General features: G+C 38.5%; 1 protein-coding gene across 2 annotated transcripts in view; it reads right to left on the minus strand.

Moving 5' to 3' along the window:
• Ctnna2 (catenin alpha 2) overlaps positions 1-6,000 on the minus strand; it is a 1,158,760-nt gene that overhangs the window by 258,935 nt on the left and 893,825 nt on the right. The window lies entirely within an intron of this gene.

A 6,000-nucleotide genomic window follows, 5' to 3' on the forward strand; every position in this document is an offset into this window, starting at 1 on the left:
AAACTGTATGTTTGGCTCTAAGAACTGAGTCCTGGTAACATTGAAGAGCTCAGGCTCTTCAGCAGTGTAGACCTCTCGGTACCAGCTAGCCATTGGAGAGAACTTCCAATGGGATGTTGAGCCCTGAAGCCACCCCATGAAACTTCATCACTGTGCCTTCATGCCCTTTTCACATTCACCTTTTTTTTTTTATAGAGGGAAAACAGGAAATATCTGACAATCATAAAAATATTCCAGCTCAGGTGCTATGGCGATGCAGTTGCTATGTTCCAGGAAAAAAAAATACTTAGAATTATGTTTCAAGGTAAGAATAAACAAACCCAAATCTTCTAACAATGCATAATTACACACCATTCCCACACTATTAAAATAAGTGGGGCAGGTGCACAAAAACAAAATAAAACTATCCCTGAGCAATCAAATTGCTTCTACTTTGTTCATAATCATCTGAATATATATGGACTGCAAATAAAAATAAACATGAGAGGGACGGTAAACAATCTGTATATTTCCCAAATCAATTTATTAATATCCATCCAGGAGGATTTGGGAGAATTTTGACAACGTGGCACACTCACTTGTGACTGCTCAGAAGTGTTATGAATGAAACCCTGTTCTTTTGGGTACTAATTAGCATAAAGGATGCATTTGCATACGTGTGAGTTGGTTTAGCTTCCCTCTGAATTGCTTTGACATTTCTCCTTGTAAGCTACAAGAAAGATGATGTGAAGTTAAGGTCACTACAAACTCATTTGGCAAAAGCATAAAAAATTACCTCCTGGAAATAATAGTGGTTACTTGTGATGTTATCTGTTAGGGGTATATATCACGCCGACACTCAAGTAATTTCTTTGCATATTCTATTTTTGAAGTGATTAAACAATATTATAAAACAAGGAGCATTGTTAATGAAGTTCTCCAAGGGAAGGGCTGGGACTCAGATTAGTGCAATAACTTGCTTTCCATGCTGACTGGCAAGGAAAAGAAACAGCCAAGGAAGACCTAAAGCGAGCTTCACAGGGAACATTTCAAACTAGCCTGCCACAGCTGCTTCAAGAACATCGATTCATGTCGAGAAGAAATGAGTAGAGATATAATAAAAATTACTTTCAGGGACAGGAGAGACAAATATGAGAGTCTACATAAGGAATAAGCTAGAGGAAAATTAAGAAGGGTATCCCAACAACCAGGCCACATTTTTAATACCTACAAAAGGAGCTGAAAAAGGAACTCTACTCAGCTCGAAAAGCCACCTGTATTAACTCTTTCTAAACTCTTAGGCAGAATTTTCTTACAGATATGACACATCACAAAACATCACAAAAAGCTGCAAAGAGTAGTTTGTCCCGATATCCATGGAAACTATAACAGAAAGACATGTCTATAGAACAGGTGAAAACGGTAACCTTAAATAAAAGGTAACATACCATTTTAAATTACATAAAGGACTTTATAGACAAAATATAAGGTATGAAAAACACAAATTGCTGTAAGAAACAACTGGGAAATAGGCATCACCACTCATTCCTGTGATCCCAGTACTGTTGAGGTTAAGGCAAGACAATAACCATGAACTTGAGTCTACCTTAAGCTAGATAATGAATCCCAGGCTGGTCTGAGCTACAGTATAGGAACCTCTCCAAAATATAAGATTGGAGAAATAACTCAGTGATTTAAGATCATTCATGGCACTAGCAAGGAATGGAGTTCAGTTCCCAGTAGCCATGTTAGGCGAGCCACAGCCACCTGTAACTCCAAGTCCCTGACCTGAAGGAGACAAAGCAGTGAACATTTCAAATTAACCTGCCATAGCTTCTGGTAGAGCAGAGCTTCACACAGAAAAGGGAATAGCGAGGGTACAGTAAAAAATAAATAAATAAACTTGACAGGAACAAGGGAAAGATAACAGAAGGAGAAAGACCACATAAGGGACTAACCTTCATAGGCACTGTACATAAACACACACACAAATAAAAGAAAATAAATCTTTAAAAAGAAAGTAATGAAGAATTACACCAAAACAGAATTGCAAATAGTCAAATTAAAATAAGTTGAAACAAAATGAATAAACACCATATCAAGTGCCTTACAAGGAAAAGAAAAGGGGAAAAAAATCAAAATAAAATATTGGCAAGAGCTTAAAGGCGATGTGAGAAAAGATGACAAATCAAAATAGGAAAAGAAATTCAATACATGGCTTGAAGGCATCCCTGAAGAAAGAAATTCAAAGCCATTTTAACTGCCTATACGAAGACTCATAAAACAGGAAATTGCAGCAGACACAGAAAAGCTGTTCATGTATTGAACCCTGCCTTTCCCCACCCCAAATAAAAGGTCAACAACAACAAATATGCATCCTGGTATGAAAGTGTGTACCTACAATCTTGGCCCCAAGGGAGACTGATGTGTGAGTTTAAGGACTGAAGAGAAAAAAAAGGAAAATGTGAAAGAGAAAAAGAAAGAGTGAGAAGGACAGAAGCGAGAATTAAATATTAGAGACTCAAGCATGAGTAGAAAATGGAAAAATATATAAATTCACAAGAAGGGCCTATATGGTGGGAGCTTTTTGTAAGTCCAGGGTCTATGAGGCAGAGCAGAAATAGCTAGCGTCCTCTCTTTCTTCCTGTGCCATATCAGACATGATTAGTCAGTTCCAGCACACTCTTAGGCTGAAGTCAATTCTGCTTCCTAAGCTTTCTTAACACGGTGCTGTAGGCAACTAGTTCTCATCAAGCCTACTTTTCCTGCAGGATAAAAGCTTTCTCTCTTTTCCAGACACCCTTCAAATGGAAGCTTTCTTTAGGTATAATTATCAATGTGTCTAAGGAATCCACCAACACCTCAATTTTAGAAATAAAAGTGAACACTGATTCTAGGTTGGGCTGTTAATACTTTATTAAAAGATCTGGCAACTTAACATCTGTCCCATCACTTACACGTTTAGAACAATCCTATTAAAAATTGAAGTATTAGTACTTTTAATATTACAATGTAAGACATAGCCAACAAGGTCAAAGTTGGCTGGAGAGTATAATTCAAATAAGGCTCAAAAATCTAAAGGCTTAATATTTTTCCTTGAATGTAGCTGCCCCAGGCTTTTCATGATTACTGACATATTTTACCACAGTTCCTTAAGCTTTGTGCTATAATTATTATTGAAAATGAAAGATCAAAGCAACGAAGTGACTGGGCCAGCAGCCATCCAGCCTAGAGGGCTTGACAAAAATTGAGCCTCATTAAGTCAAGCAAATTTTAGCCAGTGTGAAGGTCAGTTCTGGTAATTAGTCAATGCAATAATCCACCCAAAGCTACTTTAATAAGTCAAGGTGCCTCCAGTTCACAGGATCCTGAATACTAAAGGTATTGGTCCAGCCTGTTATGTCACAGGTAAACAGAAGGTATCCATGACCCTCCAAAAAAGCACTAAGAAAATAATAACCATTTAGCTTGATTTGTATTCTTTTAAAAGGAAATATGAGATTCTTTGGTCATTACCTTGATGATATCACAAAGAAAAATCATTTTAATTGAGACACATGTGCATCTTAATGAGACCAAGTACCTAAAAAACCAAAATAAATAGCTCATCAGGCCTTGTTTTTATCCTCCCACTGTGCCCATTCCCCATGCGATTCAGGCTTTGCTGGATCAGTTAAAGTACAGCCATCCATTACATGTAGTAGTACCTATCTGTAAATGCCTTGACTGAGTTTCACCAAATTCAGGCTTTGCCCTCCAGGACTGAGAAAACAGTCAGGAAACATCTTTCTGGTAGAATAAAGAGCACTGAGAGAAGCTCTGGTAAATGAAGCACATTTATTAAACTATCGTTACCTCATTATAACTTTTCTATATTCTCTACCACATAGTGTCTGGCTGGCCTCCAAGACATTGATTTTACCATGTGGTTTACATCCAATGAGAATTCACATGATGCAGTTATCTACCTTACAGGTCTTGCTCTGTACACTTTTCATGAGAAGGAAACAATCAGGTTATTCTCTTTTGATGGTTTGTCAAGTTGACTAGACATGGAATCAGCTAAGAGACTGTGCACATCTGTAAGCTATCTTGAATATAATAATTGAAGTGGGAAGACCCTTCTTAATTATCAGCGGGACTATTGCCAGGAGAGAGTGTAGTGGGATGTATAAGGTAGAGAACACAAGCTGTGTTAGCAGCAGCATGCATGCATTTCTTACTGTTTTCTACTTGTGTTGTGATGTGACGAGCTGCTTCAAGCTCCAGCTTCCTTGATTTTCCTTCCATGGTAGACTGTACCCTTGAACTGTGAGCAGAAATAAAACCTTTCTCCCTTAAGTTGATTTGTCAGAGTATGTTATCACAGCATCAGGAAAGAAAACTGGGGCACTTGATTACCATCCAAAGCAGAGCGATGGCAAATGTGTTGGACAGAATTGATTTCTTCATCTTATATCAACTCAAAGCCTCTAAGAACCAAGGCCAGTCACAAGAAAAAGAAAACAAACATTGGAGCAACAACTGCTATTGTTTAGCCCTCTCCGAGTACTATTCTAATGTACTGCGGTGACAATAAATGATTGAATATGCATGTATTTTATGAGACTGAGTTTTAGTGAACACTGAGTCACCTTGTCATGGAAGGTGGAAGAGAAGTCTTGGAAATAGTTTTGAATCAGTTTTCTGACTAGCTTAGTGTCATTTTAATGGCTATCTTGTTTCTGAAAGGATGCCATGTTCCATTCTATAGTCATGGATCTTATTTTAAAATATTGAGGCTATAATTTCTTATTTGTATAGGTTAAAAATCATCATTAGTTAAAAAGTTTTTCAATGAGAGCTGTTCCAGAAGGACAGGAACAGGTGTTTAGTTCCATCTGTTGATTTCATTTTCTGCCCCAACACACACAGGTCTGAGTCAAAGTCCTCTTTTTCCTACATGATGGGCAAGGGTAATTGCTTTCATGAGAAGAGACAATAAAAGGTTGCCTCGGGGTTCATGAGAGTGATTACTGAAGATCTCCAGATGGCCTCAGTCTAGCAGGTGCCGCAGCTTGACTTGGTTGCAGAAATTTACTAGCAGAAAACTGAGCCTACAACCACTAGATTAAAGATATGGGACCCAAAGAAAAGTTGTGGAAATAGAAGGTGTACTCAGAAACCACTGACTGTAGCGGTGGGGCACAAAGAGAGGTTAGTGAAGACAGAGCAGGAACGGACACAATGGGTGTCTCTATTTTATATTAACAGTCTTTATTTAGAGCTTATTTTGTGTCACTCTTATAAATAGTTAGAAAAGTTATTTTCACCCAAAGTGCTAGCTATAGGCCTGGAGAGATGGCTCAGTGTGTGAGAGCATTTGCTGTCCAGACTTGAAAACTTGCATGTGACTTGGCAGCATCCATGTACAAATCTGGGTATGGTTGCATGGTTGCATGGTTGTGAGAACCTGTACCCCGCATTGGGGGATAAAGACAGGCAGATTCCAGGAATTCAGCCTAGCTGACACAATGAGATTTGAGCTCAGATAGAGATATTGTCTCAAGGTGGTGAAATAGAGAGTACTGGAAGACACCAACAGTCCTGCTCAGAACCTTACACTCAAGGACATGAATGTGTGTATATGTGCACACACACAAGCTAGCTACCATTTTCTCCACTTCAAAAGTGAGAAAATTGAGGCAAAAGAATTAAGTGGCTCACTCATATTCACATAGCTCTCAAGGAGAATGGGGATGTATGCACTCAAGGCTTTTAGATTCAGAGTCTGTGCTTTAAAATACTAGCAAGCACAGCCCCTTCCAGTATCTACTTTGTACCAACTGAGAATACAATTTTTACCTAAATCATGGTTTTAAAGGCTTGAACTGGAGAGACTCTTAGGAACACCTTCTACTATGGAGGTGAGTACAGAGATGATTCTGATAGCTGCCGTTATAAAAGAAAGAATTTTCAGAAGGAAGAATAGGCAGACAAATCTACTGGGAGGTAGACAGACCAGGGGATGGAAGTGACTCT

The sequence above is a fragment of the Psammomys obesus genome, unplaced genomic scaffold (genome assembly GCF_907164565.1).
Source record: "Psammomys obesus unplaced genomic scaffold, mPsaObe1.curated_primary_1811, whole genome shotgun sequence".
Taxonomy (NCBI): Eukaryota; Metazoa; Chordata; class Mammalia; order Rodentia; family Muridae; genus Psammomys; species Psammomys obesus.